We start from the raw sequence: 21361 nt of genomic DNA, 5'->3' as shown, positions 1-21361 counted from the left end.
TTGCCGAAATATGTTACGCACTATGACATATGTATATACATATACGCGGAATATTAAATTATATAAGTATTTTCAATTATAGATTATTTATTAATCGATAGATGTACGGCAAAGCTTTTCGTTAAATTAATTACTCGATTCTGCGATTCGCTTATTTAATTGCGCGAAATATTTTTAGATCATCGTAAAGTCGAACGAAAAACCGGATAAAATATATTTAATTTTAAATATTGTTAAAGAAATAATTATTAATCATAAAGAGATATAGTAACAAAACGATAATTTTGCGATTAGATTATTTAATCGATTAATTTTATTTAATATATATATATATATATATATATATATATATATATATATATATATTTGTGATCGTGTTTAAAAAGAGAATTCTAGGTGGGAGCGTCTTTCCACCACTACTTTTCTGCTTGAATACGAATAATAACAAAGTCGAAGCACGTAAACATTAGCGTGCTATAAAGAACGGCAACAAAGTAATAATAACATGGTGTTCGGCATTTTGTTTTTTGGAACATATGGTATGCCTAATGTTTACGTGCGTCGGTCCTGTTATCATTCGTGCGGCGATATTCGAGTAGAAAAGTCACGACGCGAGACGCTCCGTCAAATTCTTATTCTAAATGCGATCGCAAGAGATATTGGAAAATAATCTAATATTATTAATAAGTAATTACCGTTATATAAATAATATGTACCTATATATATCGCAATAATAAATTTTGAAAAGCGTTTTTGCATCATTTATTCATTAAACGTAATGATAAAAATAGAAAAAAAATTATATATATATATATATATATATATATATATATATATATATACATATATATCGCGATAATAGATCTCGAATCACATATTTTCTAAAATTTATTTATTTAATCAAATAAGAATAAAAGAATTAAAGTAATAAGGACCAAAATTATTGTTTTGCAATCTTTACGGATAATAATTATTTAACAATACACAGAGTCAAATAATTGTATAATTGATCTATAATTTAAAATATTTATACAACTTAATATTTCGCATATATATTTTATATAATACACATAAAATATTTCGACAATAAATTAACAATATCTAACATGGAATTCGGCCTTGGCGACGTAAACATTGGCGCGCTATTATTTACGTACCTTGACTCTGGTATCATTCGCGCGACGACACTCGAGCAGGAAAGTAGTCGTGCGAGACGCTCCGAATTCATTTCTAAACGCGATCGCAATCAAGAATCAAAAAATTATTTGTATATAATATAATTAATTCCTATTTATAAATAATATATAATTGCATACATATCGCGACGATAAATCTCGAATCACATATTTTCTAAAATTTATTTATTTAATCAAATAAGAATAAAAGAATTAAAGTAATAAGGACAAAAATTATTTTTTGTTACAATCTTTACAAATAATAATTATTTCTTTAACAATACATAGAGTCAAATACGTATAATTTATCTATAATTTAAAATATTTATCTAACCTAATATTTCGCATATATATTTTATATAATACTCATAAAATATTTCGACAATAAATTAACAATATCTAACATGGAATTCGGCCTTGGCGTAAACATTAGCTCGCTATTGTTTACGTTTTACGTATTACAGCTTCGTTATCATTCGCACGGCAACAGTCGAACAGTAAGGTAGTAAAGCGCGATACATTCCGTCAAATAGATATTATAAACGCGATCGCGATAGAAATTAAAATATAATTTGCTATGATTATTACAATTAACGAGTAATTAACTTTAAAAATAAGAAATAAAAATAATATTTCAATACTAGAGATTCTTACAAATGACGCATGATTTTAACATAGTAAACAACAAAAATCTTGTTCTTTGTTTTTTCTCTTTTACGATATAATAATGCGTATGTTTCGTGTAATTGTTCCGCGATCGCGAGTGCCGGTGTAAAGTATGCGATTGTCGCATATTCGACTAATAATTAACTGTGTTTTCGCGAGTGAATCAAGACAACAAGAGATGAACAAGATAAGAAAAAGAGATATTAGAAAGCATCCGACGATGGATGGAGCAGAAGTATGTATGGTAAATAATTTATTTCTATTTACTATCTATATTAATTTCAAAATATACATTGCACAGTTTTTTCTTCACAGTCGTTTCTTTAATGATGTATGAGATTCAATCTAAATTATCGTATAATATAACATATATCACTTGTTTTATCAAAACATATCTACACCGCATCTCTTTTAATCGAGAGAAAAGAGGGATGCGATATAGATAATTTATGCTCAAATATAATCTCACGTTATACGTATATAATTTTGTAATATGATATATATATATATATATATCATATTACAAAATTATATCCATATAATACCCTCCCAGGGTGTAACCTTGGCGTGGTGGGAGGGCATAGTACCCGGATGGTACCTTAAGGGTCTTAAAGACCTCCTGAGGTTACTGAGAAGGGGAAACCAAGCACCCAACGCCGTCGTCGCTGTCATCGTGCCGCGGACGGCTCGTCGTATCGTTAGTGCTGTCATCGTGCCGCGGACGGCTTATCGCGGCGTCGGTTCCGTCAACGTGCCGCGGACGGTTTCGCGTCGCGACGCCGCTCCCGTGTCCCGTCATCGTGCCGCGGACGGTTTTCGCGTCGTCGCGTGTCCATACTGCATTGCCACGAGTCGTACAATGACTCATATGTGGCACGCACATCTGTGGAGGACTTTAGTGCGTTGCCTTGTTGCTTCGTCATCGGAGCGTACGAGCAACGAGAGAGTCGCGTAACCGTATAACCGCGTTTTCGCGTCGTCGCGTCTTCGCGTCGGACTTCTATCCCGTTTTCACAATGCGAGGATCGTACTTCGTTGCCGACTAACTGGGATATCTCTCAGCGTTGCTATCGGTAATATATTAATACCCTATTAATATAATTAATTTTATATGATATTAGGTAACGTTAATACAATATTAATGTTATATATATTATATAAATATTTATGTATTAATAAATTTAATATATTAATGGAGACGCAACGTTAAAACGCCTCAGTATCGCGGCTGAGGTGAATGCCGGCCGCGTAGCAACGTATGATCGTGCATAGTATAGATGCGACGATCGCGCGGTTAATCAAGAACTTCGGTTCGAGAATTGGCTGTTGGGGCACGCTCTGCTTCGACGAACGGTTCGGCCCGAATCGGTTAGAATTCGATCGATTTTTGAATCGTCGTTCCCTCATCTTGTACCGTCTATCAGCTGTACTGTATCGCATTGAGGACAGTTGGCTGTGTTTTATTAGGTTCGATTTTCGCTCGCTAGAGAAGCTGATTTCTCATCTTCTAAGTGATCTAAATTGTGAACACTTAGGACTTGGGTATCTTCATTCTCGACCCGTCTCTCAGCCTTATGATAAGCGTAAGTTTCAGTCTGTATGATAGAAACTTGGTGGTTCTCTGTGATCGTTCCTAATAAAGTTCGAGTCGGCCCTCGGTGAGAACAAGCGCGGACAAGAATTGAGCGTCGATTCCATCAATCGATTTCGTCTTCTTCCTTTGCTCGCTTAACCCTAGCTCGGAGTAATCGTGAATTCCCGACTTGTCGACTCGCAGTATGATTCTCGAGTGAAACGGGGTTCGATCGTGCCGAAATTCGAAAGTGCGGGAGTTTCGTTTAAAGTATCGCGCGTAAAAGTGCGGAAGTATTTTTAATAAAAGTGCGGGTGTGCCGTTTAAAAGTATCGCGCGTGTGAATCTACCTGAGAGGAGGAGGAGGCCTAGGAGAGGCATCGGGCATCGGTGGAGCAACTCTGTGGTAAGTAATTTTTATTTTTATATTAATTATCTATTAAATATCTATTAATTGTATTTAATTATTAATTGCAAACGTGCAATTTAAATTAAGCAATTAATCGCGTAATTTAATTTTTTCGTTATATAATTTAAATAAGAGAAAATTAGAGAAAAAGATATTTATATATAAAAGCTATAATCTTGTAAAAGTTTCTACTTTTAGCTAATAGCTTTTGTATGAAATTATTACAGTTATTAGTAGATTTTTCAAAATTTATAAAAGTATTTTATTAATCTGCTTATTATTACATGCATCAAATATAAAATTCAATGCATATAATAAATTTTTGGAAATATTAATTATTTTGAGCATTACTACAATTTGCATCTCCTATTTGTATGTTCAGATCAACGTAGCGACCCTGACATCCTGAGAGGAGGAGGAGGCCTAGGAGAGGCATCCTGCACCGGCGGAGCAACCCAAGGGTGAGTATTATTATTTGTATATTAATTATTTATAAATCCCATACATGCATTAATTCGATTCGATCATTATTTTAATAGTTTAAACAAGAGAGAGACTCTTACTATAAAAGTTTTTAATTAAAAAAATAGTTTTCTTTTTTAGAGTTTATAAAGTATTTCATATTATATACCATATTATATATATATCTTATTATTATACGCATCGGATATAAAATTCGGTGTATACAATAATAATTTTTTGAAATATTAATTATTTTAAGCGTTGCTATAATTTGGATTTTATATCTTTGTGTTGCAGACAACGTAGCCTCAAGACCAAATCTCCGCTGTTGCGCATCAGTGCCGGTGAGTGATGAACTTTTATTTAATTTTAAAGTAACGGATTCATAGAGATTGTAGATGTAGATTATAGATTATAGATTGTAATAAATCCGTTACTTTTAAATGGATGAGCTTAAACAGATTCAGTTGAATAACTTTGAATAAGTTTTTTTAAATATGTATTGCATCTATTGCAAAAAATAAATTATATAAAAATAAATTAAAGTCTAAGTTGAAGAAGGAAGATTATAGAAAACATTTTTTTCCAATTCGTAGATTTTATCTAATTTACTGAATAAAGAACGATAGTAATTTTATCAATTATACGTGTCATGGTAATTCATTCTTATAACGCACGGCGATTTTATCCTAATTTCTTATAGCTCATCCAGTTGTAGAATTTGTTTGTAGACTTTGTTTTTAAACTTTAGTTTAACTGAGAGACCAAAAATTAATCAATTAATTATAATATGATAACAAATGGCATAAATATTGTGTTAGATTAATATTATTTTATTCTAAATTATATATTATTATATAAATTAATATTATATATTATTATATATATGCATTATTATATTAAATAAATATGCATTATATTAAATAAATTATATATTAATATTCAAATTTTAATCAAATTTATATATTTATCATAATTTTTTAATCAAAATTTTGATTGATAATTTGGCTTTGTCTCAGTTAAAATAAAGTTATATTAAAATGAATATTCAACGAACGATCGTAAAATTGTACGATCGTCAACGAGCGTAAAATATTTGCGCTCATCTGCTGGCGACAATAATTAGCCGCCAAAAGAAGGAGTTTATCTCCTTACGAGCGCAAGAAAAATCTTGCGGCTATTCGCCGGCTAATAAATAGCATCAACGATAAAAGGAGTATGTATTTCCTTTTTCGATCTCTTGTTCGAGATCAATTCAGCAAGTGGCCAGGAGCAACGAAAGGTAGGTCCAACTGGCCTGAAGAATGGATATTGGTCTACGCAAAATAAGCGGCTTGTACTGGTCAAAATGCTTAGCGAGAGGTACATGTAAGTTTAGGGCACGCGGTTAGGGCACGCGGTTAGGAACATTCTTTAAATCTCAAATTTCTGCTGGTTCAGCCAGCAAATAAGGATTGTTAGGGCTATAGGGATTGTTAGGACATTAAAGAGAAAACTAGAAATAAAATTACAATACATAATAATAATATTCAACTTAAATTTATTCTCAGAAAAATTTTTAAAAATAAATTACAATAACATTAAATGTTATAATAAAATATAATAATAAAATATTTTAATATATTGTAATATATATTTTATGTCAAAAATGTTATAAAATTATTGTGTAACTAATAATATAAATATGTCTAATATATGTATAATTGTAAAAAATCTATATAATTAAAAAAAATATGTATAAAATATGTATAATTGTATTATATTATAATTATGTGTAAATCATATGAAATATGCATTTTTTGTAAATTACACGAAAAATTTCCAAAAGGATATGTATAATGACAATATGTAAAAAATTCAATTAACATATACGATATATTTGTTTTAAAAGTATGTATTGCAAAAATATTCTCATACACATAAATTTAACGCGTGTATTTTTATACTAAAGAGTCATTAATAAAAAATCAGGAAATTTTATATATATATATATATAGTTCAATATATATATTTTATAAATTTTACAAATACATAATTCTTTAATATAAAATTTAAAAAATATCAAATAAGAACATGATTCGATGTTAAATTAACGGTTAAATATCAGCTTGTCATTCACGAAATTTAACGATTGCAGAATCGCGAGTAATTTAGTATATATTTTTACATATGATTTACTTTTAATTAGAGATTGATGTATTTACGAATTTCGTATCGCAATTAAATATTTATAAAATAAATTAATAAATTACAATACGAGAACATATTTTTCCGCGTTCTTTCCATTCTTTCTGTTCTTAAACGCGATTGCTGTCCCTCTCGTCAGGTGAACGTTATTAAAATTGTCTGGTTCGTAGCGGCAAGTAGTCGAAACGATCTTTATTGTAGAGAATTATTTCTCATTAGTTTTTGCAAGATCCATCCGCGACGTCTAGTTTGGTGGTCTATTAAAAATTATGGATTTTCGCTGCAGGAATGGAATTAATTCTCGGTTTTCCTGACGATTCCTGAAAATAATGATTTCGGTAGTAATACAACGATGAATGCCACACACGCCTTTTAAAGTCGAATTAAAAATTAATTTAAACGGTATACATTTTTTAGAGGAAAAATATATATTTTTTTCTTTATTAAAACTGTTTTTCTATCATTATTAATATTATTAATAATTTATTATTATTTTTATTATTTTTATATTAAAAAGAAAGACTTAACAGTAGATTAAACATGGATATAGCTATTGTATAAATTTATATGTTTTAATAATTTCAAATTGCTATCTATCGTTTTTGTTGACTTTATTGAAAAAATTATGGTTACGAACGAATATATTTTAATAATTATTAATTAATATAATTTTCGGTTTCTTTTAAGAAACTATTTCTAGGCACTTGGGATATTAACATCAGTTTTTGGTTTCTTTTAAGAAACTATTTACAGATATTGGACATTCTGCTTTCATTCTCTAGGACATCAGTCCTGGATTAGTATATATGTATTATTTTATATATATAATAAAATACATGCGCAAAACAACATATCATCCTAAAGAATTTTATATTTTTTGAATATTATATTATATACAAAATTATATATGAATATATATATGTACATGAATATAATGTAAAATGTGCGGATATTTAAAAACTTCGAGACAAATCGAATGGGTACCCTGATATCAGTAAAAATTGACAAATTAATTTATTTTAACAGGAAAATAGCTTAGAATTAATTACTTGAAATTATATCGATTTATCTTGCAAAGTATTTGAATTGAAATATTTTAAATTTTGCTGTTATCGGGTTCGATTCGTCTCGAACAGTTGGTACCCGAGAATTATTTATACTCGCATATTTAACATTAGCTACAATAAAGATGCATGTATTTTATTATCCATAAATATAGTCGTTTGTAACCACATTTTCATAAAAAAATTGTTATATCCATCTATTTTCCAATAAAGAAATATAATTCTAAATAATAGAAGAACATGTTCTCTCGCGCAATTTTCAATCGCGTGAATTGAAGATAAATGGTAACTATCGTTGATTCATTACCGAAATTATTGTTATCGGGAGCAGTCCGGAAGATCCGGAATTTTGCTCCTTCCTGCAGCGGTTCTAACGTTCAATGGATCACTTAACTTTTCTTTGCGAATTGATTTTGCAAAAACTGATAAAGAAATAAGACAAGTTGGTCGTTCTCCACTTTTAGGATCGTTCTTCTCTTTGTCGAATATTAACCAGCGTGTCACTCGGCGGAGGGAAGGTCTTGTTAAAATCGTTGAGTCTATTATTCTCTATAAAACGTGGCAATTTTTTATAACAATATTTAAAGGTTTTAAAGAGCCATTTTATTTTGTTAAAATAGTCATCCGCGAGATAGAATCTATATCTTATTGTTGATCGCGACATTCGTATAAAATCGCGTATTGGAAAATAAATCGGGCGGTGGATGCTATATCTCGAATGTCTGTCGAAATATCTTTGCATAAAATGATAGCAATTATATCGCGCGCGTGCGTGTATTGTAAGTTTTAATTATTATAAAAATTACGCGTGTCACTATATGAATATTACGAATATCATCGGTTCATTTATTTGTCGCGTTTGTTCGGAAATTTTAAATCGCGATTTATTTTATAATTTAATCGTTGACGCACATCGAAACTTTGTCTATCTTTTTACGTTTTAAATTTTTTCTTTGAAAGTTTGCGCAAAATAGTGCACAAGTACTTTCTTCTACGATTAAAGATGATTGATAATTTTATTAATGACTCTTTTGATCGCGTTACATTATATAAATTTATTAAGCTTTATAATTGTATATCAATTATTAATAATAAATATCGCGTAATTAATCGTTGCTAAAAAGCCTTGTTTAGTCTAAAAATTTCTAGTATGTTTTTTATTATACGCATATTTTGGACATTTTCGTGTAATTCCCTGTAATAAATTATTTTAATTATTAAATTTCAATTTTATAAAAGGCGAAAGATTTATGTGATTTGAAGGGAAACCAGAGTAGATTATATTTTGTATTATATTTTATTAAATTTATTTTTGTATATCATACTTATTATTTTGTTTATATTAGAATAAAAATAAAAACAAAATAAATATCTCATTCTGAGGAAGAGGCAAAAGCCTATCCTCACATATTTTTCCTCCTCTATTGTATCTCCACCTTAACGAAGGCATTTGCCGGGTGAGGAGGTTTGCGTACTTTAATGAACCTGAGAGCTATGCCGGCGGTAACATATAGCATTTTCGAGTGAAGTAAGTTTGATCGCTCTGAGACCGATTAATAAATAAAATTCATAAACTCTGTCTTGGATTCTAGGGATTCTTAGGTTATTAGATTAAATAGAAATATGAGAAACATTTTATTTTTTAAGCCTTTTTTTGCCTGATTGATTAATCAGAGTAAAAAAATCTTGTGTTTTGAATATAAGCGGGATATACTTTATATTATTAATTATATATATATTAATCAGATTCTCTTAAAACCTATATTTGGTCAAACATATATTTATAGCAAATTGGATTTAATCGCTCTCAAAGCGATCAAACTTGCTTTACTCGAAAACGTTAAGTTATCGGTAGGGTCACCCATGCCGGACAGGTCGAAGGGGAAAAGTCAGACTAAGAGAGATACAGGAATTATTATTTATTGTATTAATATTTTTAAATAAAATAGAAGCAAAAAGAGAAAAAATCTAAAATTTTAATCTAAAGAGAGGAATATTTTTTTTAGATACATTATTAAATACACGAGACAAAATGATGTGACAAATGGACATTGACCACACATTAATATTATATATGCAATATAATATATATATATATATATATATATATATATATATATATATATTCATGATTAATTGTGTAAAATTTATTTTATATATTAATAAATATTTTTAATAATAGATTAATTATTTATATCGATAGATGTATGACAAAATTTTTCATTAAATTAATTACTAGATTCTGCGATTAGATTATTTAATCGATTAATTTTATTTAATTGTTAGTAATAAACACGTAATACAACACAAAATTGTAAGCCATAATATGTAGAATTATGAATCATTCCGCTGAGCAACAAATTACCTCTCCTAAAATCCCGATCGCGTCGTTTTCGTTGCGACGATATTGCGTATATACATGTTATATACAAGTATCAGAAAGACGTCGCGTCATGTCGTCGTAGCATTGCAACGATTGAATAATAAATGCCAAGAGGCGAGCATCCGAGACCACACGGCAAGTAGTCGCAGATGCGTTAAGCTCGCGATGCCTTTTACTGCACACTGCAATCTTGCCGTATGTCGTCATAAATGCACACACACATATATACACGTCTGTCTGCGTGTGTATATAACGTCAACTTACGTGTCATAAAATGTTTCTTCCAGTAGCTTTCGTATCGTTTCCTTCCGCAATGAGGTTGCGATGCGCGCATCGCGGCAGAGTCAACCAGAGCGAGCTTTCAGACCGTCTCGACGACGATGCAGTCGGGCTCGATCGTTTCTACGAGCGCATGCACGCATGAAACATCAATTTGCGTGTCGCAACGCGTCAGCGATAGCCGCGATTTGTCGCGCAGTCTTTCTGACAGATTTACACGAAAAGGGAGAGATGGCACGTGAACTTAAAGGTACAGCTTGATAGAATCGCGCAATTGTCATTACGTAAAGTTTGTCGAATGTAATTTTTTTTAATAATTACGTAACTCGTTAAATCCGACAACGCAATAATTATATTAATTAAAAAAAATGCAGTTAACCAAGATTTCGGCTCAGATAAATCAAACTAGGACAAAGCAAGTCATATTGCAACATTCTTCGCAATTGATATTCCACTTAATGAAAACAAGAATTTGATATATGAGAAATCAATCATATCAATAAATTTAACATAAGTAGAGTAAAGTTGCAATATTTCAATAGTGTATTTGAAATAATTAGAAATATAACATGTTTGAATTTTCAATGCAACCATTTTAAAATGTGGAATATAGATAAAAATAAAAAATTTAATTTATCAAGAAATTCGTTTCAATCCATGTCCTTGATAAAAATGTTCCAGCCTTTCAATTTGCTCTTAAAATGCATCCAAGCAATCCTTCTCTATTCGATTGTATGCATAAACTCGGATCTATGTAGCTTGTACGCGACTGCATCGAACATCCGTATTCACTAACTATATTATATGTGTTGCATATACACGTATATATACCTTTACATTTATAACAATTATTCCATAACCATTATATACTACCCAAAACGCACAAGCTGAACTAGAGTAAAATAACATTTAATTACGCACATAATAAAACGGCACATAACAAAAAAATAAAAATATCCGGTAACAAAAAAAAACTATATGTAAGTTTAATTAATTTAATTATTGCAAATTCAATTAATGAATAACGCTTTAAATAAGAAATGTATCTCTTAAACATGGTTAGAAAAATAAATCAGCATAATATTGTTACATCGATATATGCATAAATATCTTAAAAATATTTCAAGGAATGCGACTTGTGATTTGTATTACACAAAATTTAAGGTATCTTAATATTTATTAAAATATGCAATTTTTCTGTAGGATAAAAGCTGCAAATGTTAGGATAATTGACAGAGAAAAAATATGAAGAGAAAAGCTCAAAAGAGTCTAATGATAAAGGATGGAGACGTGAAATAACATAATCGCATACGCGAAGTAACGTGGACGTGCAATGGGTGAGAGTCGCCTGACAAATAAGTCACGCGATGATATGTACGCCGCAGTGCAGCAAGCAACGAGATTATACGCGTACGTATACAAACGTGTCCATAATATACATATGTACGTATAATCCATAGGCATTTTCGCAAAATGCAACTTTGCGACGGACATACGACATAGTGCCGCCAAATTGGCCGTAAATCTGCTGTTTTTGCCAAAAAAATCTTAAACATATTAATTTTTCCGAATTAATTATACAATGAATTATGCATAATACAAAATCTTAAAAATAATAAATAAATTTTTAATAAATTATAAACATTAAAAATAAATTAAATTAATATTATAATATATAATTATTTCGAGACAAAAACTATTTAATCTGTATATGCTGATTAGTTAGACTTTTCATTTACCTGTATTTTTTATTAGTATTACATTTCAAAAGTGCCAAAATTAACTTTAAATGCCATATACTTTATAAATCAATTTAGTTCGCTCGCGGACTAATGTTATCGGCAGGTTCTCAAAAAATTGCGCGTCCTGAATGCAATCCGATCGAATTGTGCAGCGCTTCGCTAAATTTATCAACGAGCTAATCGTACAGTCACGTCATGACAAGTCACATATATCGATTTGCATCATTATCGGTTTTCCCCGTTTTTACCGATGTTTCCTGCTATTCAAAGAATTTCTACTTTTTTCCTCTTACCCATGTTGTCTCGCGAGTATTAATTGCATATTCCGCATCCACCCTTGCACTATTCTAGCTTGAACAAGTGCCCGTTACAATCTGCCAATAAATCATTATTATCCAATGAAAAATGACCACCATTAAGATAATAGCCATATATTCATTCAAAGATTGCATTGCTACCATACATACTGAAATAATAGTTCTTAGAAAAATTACATTTATGGATCTTTAGATTCATATATAATCTATAGATGAATTTAAAGCATTTTTTTTATTAAAAATTTTTACTCATTTTAACACACATTTTTTTTATATATATTTATATATTAAATTAAATTATTGTATTTCCTACTAAAGATTTATTATAAAGTTAATTTATTATAAAGTTAAAATTAAATAAGAAAATTAAGAATTTGTTATTTATTTACTTTATTAACAATAGACACTGTAAATATGCTATTTTTTTTTAATCATTATGTTTAAAAATTGTGATAATATGGTCGACATCGAATAAAATTATTAACAATAAATTATTTTTCTTTTCCGTTTACCTCGTCACTCAAACGCCATTGCTTGACTTCCTTACCGTTGATGACTAAAACAATTAAGATCGTACGAGCAGACGAAGGTCGAATCGTCGAAGATGAGATTGCGGCGAGGGGTGCAAAGCGTGAAGAGGGGTAGGTTTGCCTTATCGGACGAACCGGCGAGCCATGAAATCGATAGCTCGATACTTTGCGCCGTCGCGCACGGCCTCGTTCCGACATAAAATTCTCCTAACGAGTTTCTGCGTTTTCCCGAAGTGGACGCAATCCATCGCGGCTTTCGCTTTTGATGCCGATATTACATAGAAACTACATAGAAACAGAAGCTAGCAAAAGCGCTATACAGTGATATACTGGTTATCACAGGTTACCAGAACCACAACCAGCATTCTTGAAGAAGAAAATTTTTTAATCTCTCGGCGTTCATAGTCTTTGAGTTAAAAGCAAATTGAAAATTAATTGGACTTTGTTGAATTAAACTTCAGCAAATAAATAACAAAGGCCTCGAGTAACTTCAAGAGCTTCTTGTATTTTAACTTGAGATAATTAGCCACGAAGATATTTGAGGAAAATTAAAAAACATAGCAAGTGATAAAATTTGCGCCGAGAAAAGATTGACTTGAAATCGAAGAATTTTGAGATCATTTACGCTACGTAAAATATATTACAATATAGTTTCTAAGAAATTTTCAATTTGATGTTTCTAATGCTATTAAATTCCTCTGTGCATAATATCATAACAAGTGTATGTAGATAAACTTAATAATGAATATACCGTAATTACTATTTTCCAGCAAAAGTCATAAAACCGCTATAAAAGTTAATTATAAAAGATATACTTTGATAATGGCGAGTATAAAATTCGACCGTACCACGTTAAAGCATCCCGCGAGAGCGGCAATATTTTTATAAGAACTTACCACCCTCTCCTTCACCAACTCGAGGAAATTTTAACTCAGCAACGGATAAAAACTTACATCTAATAACCTCTTGATATTCCATTCGGTTTGAACAAAAGACTCGGAATTCGTTTTCTCGAGATTAATACCGTCCAACCTTGAGCCTCGTCATATTTTCATCTCCAGGAAAAAGCAAGCGTTTTTTATACATGAAATCTCGATTGGTTCGCGAAAAGACACGGAGTTTGTTCGCCGCATTTGTAATTTTCTGTTACAAAATACTAGCCTAAGTTTCGAAAAAAGACTGAAGTAGAAAGGGATATGAAAGAAAAAAAAAAAATTGAGCCTCTTGATAATATTTCGAAATCTTGATTGTCTAGAAAGTTGCGACCATCCACACTTTCGGTAATAATATCTCGCGATAACTTTGATAATGCCGTAAGAAGCACGCTACCTGTCGAGCCAGACCTCTCATCGATAAGACATCTCGATACGCCAACGCGATAGCACGGCGCCGCTTGACAGCAATCAGATGTTTCACGGCGTCTCAAGCTTCACTAGACATCAATATCCTAGAAGGTATCGAGTTTACACGTTACTAAATTTACGTCAGTTACTTCGTGACAAATTTAAATTACGCAAAAAAGACACGCGCGCGTTTTGCAATTGTCCAAAAAATTGGATTAGGCTTTAAATCGTGATTTTAATAAATAAGCATATTAAGATCGAAGCAAAGCATATAAATATAATTTTCTCTCTTTCATTTCCCATGTCCTCTGCGTGCTTGGCAGGTATAAATCTTCTTTGAAAGCTCTAATTTTTTTTTTTTTTTTATTAACGGCACGTAGCTTTCGCTTTTTGATGATGCATTGTTAATCGCGTTCAACAACATTTTGCTGGCGGTCTCAAGCAAAAGAGAGAGATTTAAGATAAGTATTAGGCTGGTTGCAGCTGGCTAGGCAGCTTTTGTTCGCCTGCGCGTAAGCGATATAAGCCTTCACACACACACACACACACGTATATGAATGAATCCTAACCGCGAATACCTGTCGACGAGTTAAATATAACTGGCGTATATATGCCAGTATATTATATACGACCATAAAATAGGCACATACAGTTGGTGGTTTGAAATTGGCACATGAAAAGTAACGACGACAGATAGGAACGTCGAGATCAAATGTACAAGAATCTCGGGGGAAAAAAGATACAAGCAACTAAATATGATGCTTTAGTGAAAAGCTTTTGCAGCAAATAACTCCATTAGATAACTTTTAAACTTTCTTTCATGCATTCATTTTCGTATTTCTCATTCGCGCATTTGCTTTTCCTGCATTTATTTATATATTTACATAAAATAAAAAAGCTCTAAAAAGAAAGCGTTATTATACTTTTTTCAAGTACAATAAATCGCCGTATAGCGGGGTGGTTCTATAAAACGAATTCGTATAACATGGTAAAAAAAAATTGCTTTGTATAAAGCGATAAATCATCCCTGCATATAACACGGTAGATAAATTTCAAATTTCGTGAAAAATTTTGTGTTTCTTTCACAATAAACAACATATTTTCAAGTTTTATACAACCCATGAGTATCGCGATAACGCAAAATCATATAAAACGCAGAATATATTCTCAACGTATATAAAACTACTATATACATAGAGACAAACAATTATTCACGCGCAATGCCTTGAATTGAGAAACATTCTCGAACGCATGTACTCCGAGATTGATAATCCTATATCCTTTACGCGCTCTAGAAAATTTCTCTCGTCGCAATATATGATTATTGTTGAACTATGGCGAAGTTTCTTCCGTGAAACCATCATCAAATCTGAAATTTGGCGCAAGCAAGAATCGCAGAGTTTCAGTTCTCGTGTAATCTTATTTTCTCTCACTTCTTACTCGGTGTACATGAGCTACGTGCACAATAGGGCTGCCGTAACGTGTATATCGCACGACACAATAGAGTACCCGGTATCCCGCTTCGCTAGAGGAAAGGAACATCAATTGTGTTAGCGCAGCCTTAATTCTTTCCTACCTCGCTCGGCCGTCGGTCGCACGTCCGCGGAAACGTACCGCAGAAGGTGAGGGGGGGGGTGAACGCGATGGAGAGCTAACGAAAGGCAGGAAGGAAAAAAGTTGGCAAACAGCCAGGCCTGTTGAACGCCACGCCCTGGGGAAAGAAATGCGACCAGAAGGAGAGGAAATGTACTAGATAGATTAGGGGAGGCTGGAAAATCATCGCCACAATTCGAGCCAGGTGCCGAACGGCCGATTGGCTGATGTGGGTATAGCAGCTCGATCCATTGCTTTGTCTGCCTGTCTGCCTGCCTGTTGCACGTATCCTGTCTTTCTCTTTCTCCCTCCCCTCCCCTTCCCCCCTCTTTCTCTCTCTTTTTCATGTCTCTTTCGTTAGTCATGCCGAAAGTCTTCTTCTAATATGCAAATTAACTTGATAAATATCTGCGTGGAATATTATTTAAAATATATGAGAGAAGTAATGTATTCAATAATGTATACAATAGCGTTCTATATGCAGATGCAATATAATTCGCGATGGTATTTTGCATTGGAAATTTTATTATTTATTATTATTATTAAAGATAATTCTATATACAATCCCGATTTTCTTTCGTAATAAATTATTAAAGGTCGAATAAATTAATCATAAATTAAAATTATATATCCATTAATATAATTAAATAGAATAAGCGGATTTTCTCGAGGATTAATGACAAAAATGTACGTTAGATAATTAACGAATGTAGCAAAATAAAAATACAACAATAAATTACTCATACGATATATTATTCTCGAAGGAATGGTAAATGGATTTAACACGAATCCATAGCAAGATCTACCTTAGTCATCATCACAAAATTATTCTACCGATTTCAACCCTTGCTTATATTCGTCCCTCGGTATATACGTTAAGTGTTTTTGCCGACTTCACAGATCCGGTGCCTACGTGCCAGCGTATACTCTCTTCGTTTACAATTTATTCCCAGTACGGGAGTATTTAGGAATTCTACACGTCGTCTACCCACGACCGCGCCTCTGTAATCCTCTCCGGACACTCCCGGATTACATTGTCATAAATTGTGGCTCCTTACACGCGGTTACGGTGACGTACAAAATGTACGCCCCTCGTGATACGCGTTCATCTTTCACGACTATAATGGAATGACAATAATACGTCCATTTTTATACATGTGTATCAACCAGTTTCAGGGGATCTTTTTAATAATTTAGACCAAATTTATTCGTATCAGCATCTACACAATTAATTACGAGAACAAAACTGTTGTGCGTGGCAATTGAGATAACATCTGGCTATACATCTGCTCGATTGCGCGATCTTATACTGACGACCACGTGTCTTTCGACACGTCGAAAGTTTTCACTTGCCTATTACTCGGTTTTTACTACGGTTTTCCCCCGGAATAGTGAGATTCGCATATACTTCGCGATAACATGCCACGCGCACTTTGATGCGCCTCCCGCGAAGGAGACGTTATACGCCACCATTTGGCGCGAGTATGTACCACCTACGATGCAAATGAGATTTTAAAGAGCCACGAGCGAACGACCGCGGTGCTCGCTCAAGTGCCACTCGAGTCGGTTGTCTGCTGGCTCGCAAGTGTCTCTATTCTCGGGAATGCGAAAGATACGTTGTAGATATTACTCTCGTATGCACGCGGGACGCTTCTCGAAGCGTCCGACCTCGCGTTATAATGCAGGTCTCGCCCTATCAAAGTTAAAGCAGATAATATAGGTAGATAACATAGATGCTTGCTCGAGCGAGTTTTACCGCGGCTATCGCGTTCGTGATCGCCGGATTCGCCGTCGCTCTATAATGCATACGCACGTACGAGCTATGAAAGGAAGAACCGTATGTGCGTGCGAGCCAGCATCGGCGATCCTGACTTTCGATCAAGGCAAAGCGATAGTCGCGATTAAAAGTTTGTTGCGGAGGCGGACAGGAATTCGGTCGTGACGAGAAAAGAGATCGATATGAACACGTGTTCCACCGCAGATGCTATTTACTCAGCGTCAAATAGAAGAAATCGGTTCTGCCAAAAAGAAATTGTTTACTAGCGAGATGCTTAACTCTTTCGAATTCATAGATTGAAACTGAAGACTATTTCGATAAGCAAAAATAAATTTAAAAAATACAATTTGTTTTCATTAGCTTAAAATGCAAAATATCGCTGGTAATGTAAATGCCATTTAAACAATATTTCCTTCATGTATATTCATCTTGAATAAACATAATAAATTAGAATGACAATTAAAAATAATGCATAATATTTAAACTAACAATCTTATCATTATTATGCGCGACAATACGCTCGAAATTCTACCGTAATTACTGCTTTTGAGCCGCGCGATGTCATGCGGAAGAATCACAGATCGCATGCGCCTGAAGCCACTCCCGAGGTATATGTACATGTAACTGTAATGACGTCAGCGGACTCCACGATCTGTCTCTCCTGCTTCTCCTGATATCCCTATGTTTTCACCGATGACGACGTATCATTTTTTTTTCCCCGCTCCGTCGGCAGCTGACGTACGACTGCAGTTCCTCTTAAGATCCGCAAAGTAGCTCCGGAAGATCCCTCTGTCGCGAACAAACAAAAATCTCCATCCATCTTCCGTGCTGATATCAGCATCAAGACGTGTGCGCGAACGACGTTTTCCCCGCGGAAAAAAAAAAGTATTCGGAAAAAGTTTGCGCAAAAGGTCGGCGGTATCTTTCCCGCCGCTTTAACTCCGAAGCGCGAGGTTCCTGAGGCTTGGGTGATAAAATTGGCTTTATTCGAGAGTCGTTACTTATTTATACGAGTAGAAGGAATGTTTGTAACGTTTATGATGGTCGTAGGTCTTTCCGAGAGCTCGCACAATTTATATAAAAAGGTTCTTACCTTAGATAAGACATATGCGCACGCAATTACATAGGGATTCTCTAATGCACCTTGTTAAAAATTTTAGAGAAAGTAATGGCGTAAGATGAAATAATTATTCAATCATAAAATTTTATCATGGGATTCTAGATTCCGTGTAAGCAGTGTTTTAATTTATTTATACAATAAATTAATAAAGTAACGTGTAAATATCCATTCTATTATTATCTTTTAATTGACTATATATAATTAAATAACGCTCTTAATGTTTTATACATCAGTCATATTTTTTTCTACGTTTTCCATATAAAATTGATAATATTACTTACTATAAATAGCTTAATAAGAAGCAGATTCCCTCTTTTTCTCTCTCACATTAGCTACTTAATATTAATGCAAATAAAATGCTCAACTTTCTGAATTAATAATCTCCCTTTTCCCTGTGCGTTACGGTTGTTTACAATTTTGATACAATTAGCATATGACAATATACGAGCGATTGTTCAACTTATGCCGTGTCGCCTTTTGATTAAAAACAGGCGGAACAGCGTTGCATGCAATACGAGTCCCGTGGGACGCTCCGGCATTTGGCTCACGGTCCCCCGCGATATATCGCGTTTGTCTCCATATTTGGCTGGATCATTCGAGTTAGCACGCTCGGTAGATCGGTCGGTCGGTCTCTGGAACAAGCGGAGTTGCGGGCCAGTGATACAGGAGAGGCTTCGAGCGTGGCTCGTTCCGATGCGCAATGTTCGCCAAGATCAATAGACGGGCCGTCGTCATCCCAGGCGACAGAGAGCCCGCTGGTTTTGATCTCTCGCGCACGCGCTCTCATTTCCCCTTCACAAACCCCATTCTTATATATATCGTATATTTTATACCTCGCTTTCTCTTAAAGATAATGCCCCACGATAATGCTCGCAGCATCGGATGTAAGCGACAATCATCGCGCTGGCGGTCCACGAGCGCGCCGGAATTCGTGCGCCGACTCGTGCGTTTACCTGCACTACTGTCCAGACCAGGCACCGTTTGTCTGACGTCTGGATGCACTGGGACCAATCGTGCATGGAAGACCAGAACATCCGTTGGCAATTTAGTTAATTGACAATAAAAGAAAGAGAGAGAAAGAGAGAGAGAGAGAGAGAGAGAGAGAGAGAGAGAGGGGGAGAGAGAACTGTAGCAATTGGCATAAACATGCTGGAATCTTTAATTATCAATTTATTATTTTATAAATTGTTGCAGCTGTTAAAATAAAATTATTATCTCTATTATTCTAAAATTTTTTATTTTTTTGTATTAATTAACTTATTATATTTATAAATATAATATTTATAAATATTATAAATAAAGATTTAATTATATTTTAAAGAGCAATATTGTAATTGAAATAATTTATTTTATTTATCTTGTGTCTCTCTCCTTCATTGTATAGCATATTTTATCTAATAAAATAAAATATAATTTTCTAGATGTTTTAAATTTAGGAATTAACGTCAGCAAAATATACAAATTTAGAACAGAGATGCGACAAGCAAAGAAATTAAAAAATTCTGGCGCAAATGTACAATTACTGTCAAAACTGTCGGATTGTAGCTAAATATTAAAAATACGAAAGAGCAATATTCTACGAAACGAAACGAGGAATGAAAGCAGAAGCATGAAAATGAAGTAAAAAGACGCGAGATGCAACTGAAATAAAATCCAATCAAATTTTTCACATTCGATGTATGAAAGGATTTATCGCATGTATCATTAAAAGCATCGATATTTTTGCATCAAACTGAATTATCGCGCATCATATAATATTTTATAATATGTCGTAAAAAATTTACAAAAAAATTATATCACAAACATAAAACTTTATGTTTGACACAATTACATAAAGCAAAAAGAATATAAATTATAATATACATTTAAATGTACAATAAAATATTTTTCAAATAATAAAATATATTGTATAATGCAAAATAATGTGCAATATTTTCAATACATTGATGCAAAAAATTCAAATCAGGTAAAATGAGCTTGCGTGGATATCTTTTTAGTATATTATACTTTCATAAATATAATTTTCTAAATGTCCGAGATATGTCATTATCCATAAAATAATAACCATAAAAATATATTTTATGCGTGCCTAGTCAGGATTATGTAAATTACAGTTTGCCATAAGAGATCTCCTTGGATTAATAGATACCTCGCGCAGAGCAATTAAATTATAATCATAAATCCCGAGCACAGATGGAATACACAAATTACATTAAAGAGATGAAAAATGCCAATGTGAAACATTCCTCTCAGGCAAGCTTAGACTTAAATTAAAGCACATAAAATTCACCCTCGTCATCCCGTCGCTCGTGTGAGTGTTCCGATGTCCTGTTATAAACAGGATGTCCTAGAAAAATTGTAAATTTTGTATTATAAATATTTTTCGCAGCAGCATTTAATTGTGACTTTTTAATATTTGATGTAAATATTCTCAAGTCAAAATCAGGTTTTGCGATATATTTGCATTTTCAAAGCTTATTGTTCAAAATTGTCAAAACATTCTTATTTCTTTGTGGAATTACAGCAATATTGAAACAACCGTTCTCTGTTAATATACATAACAACCGTTCAGAAATGCGCAGTTTATGATACACCCTATATACTTACACATAGCATGACTCGATGGAGAGCGCAAACTCGCATTTGTACTGCGTATTCAAAGTTTTCCCCGTAACTCGAGAATTTGATCTAAAGTTGCGCGGGCGGAAAGAATGTGCTTTACGAACCGCGTTATCTTCACT

The 21361-nt window shown here is 32.9% G+C and overlaps 1 long non-coding RNA gene across 1 annotated transcript; it reads left to right on the top strand.

Annotated features, from left to right (window-relative positions):
• Positions 1-3754: 3754 nt before the first annotated feature.
• LOC126849718 (uncharacterized) lies at positions 3755-4690 on the top strand. Its single transcript, XR_007687442.1, has 3 exons — positions 3755-3820; positions 4206-4284; positions 4583-4690. It is a non-coding gene; the product is annotated as an uncharacterized LOC126849718 (long non-coding RNA).
• Positions 4691-21361: the final 16671 nt, after the last annotated feature.

Source organism: Cataglyphis hispanica, chromosome 5 (assembly GCF_021464435.1).
Source record: "Cataglyphis hispanica isolate Lineage 1 chromosome 5, ULB_Chis1_1.0, whole genome shotgun sequence".
Classification (NCBI taxonomy): domain Eukaryota; kingdom Metazoa; phylum Arthropoda; class Insecta; order Hymenoptera; family Formicidae; genus Cataglyphis; species Cataglyphis hispanica.
This window is presented reverse-complemented; position numbering and strand designations above follow the sequence as displayed.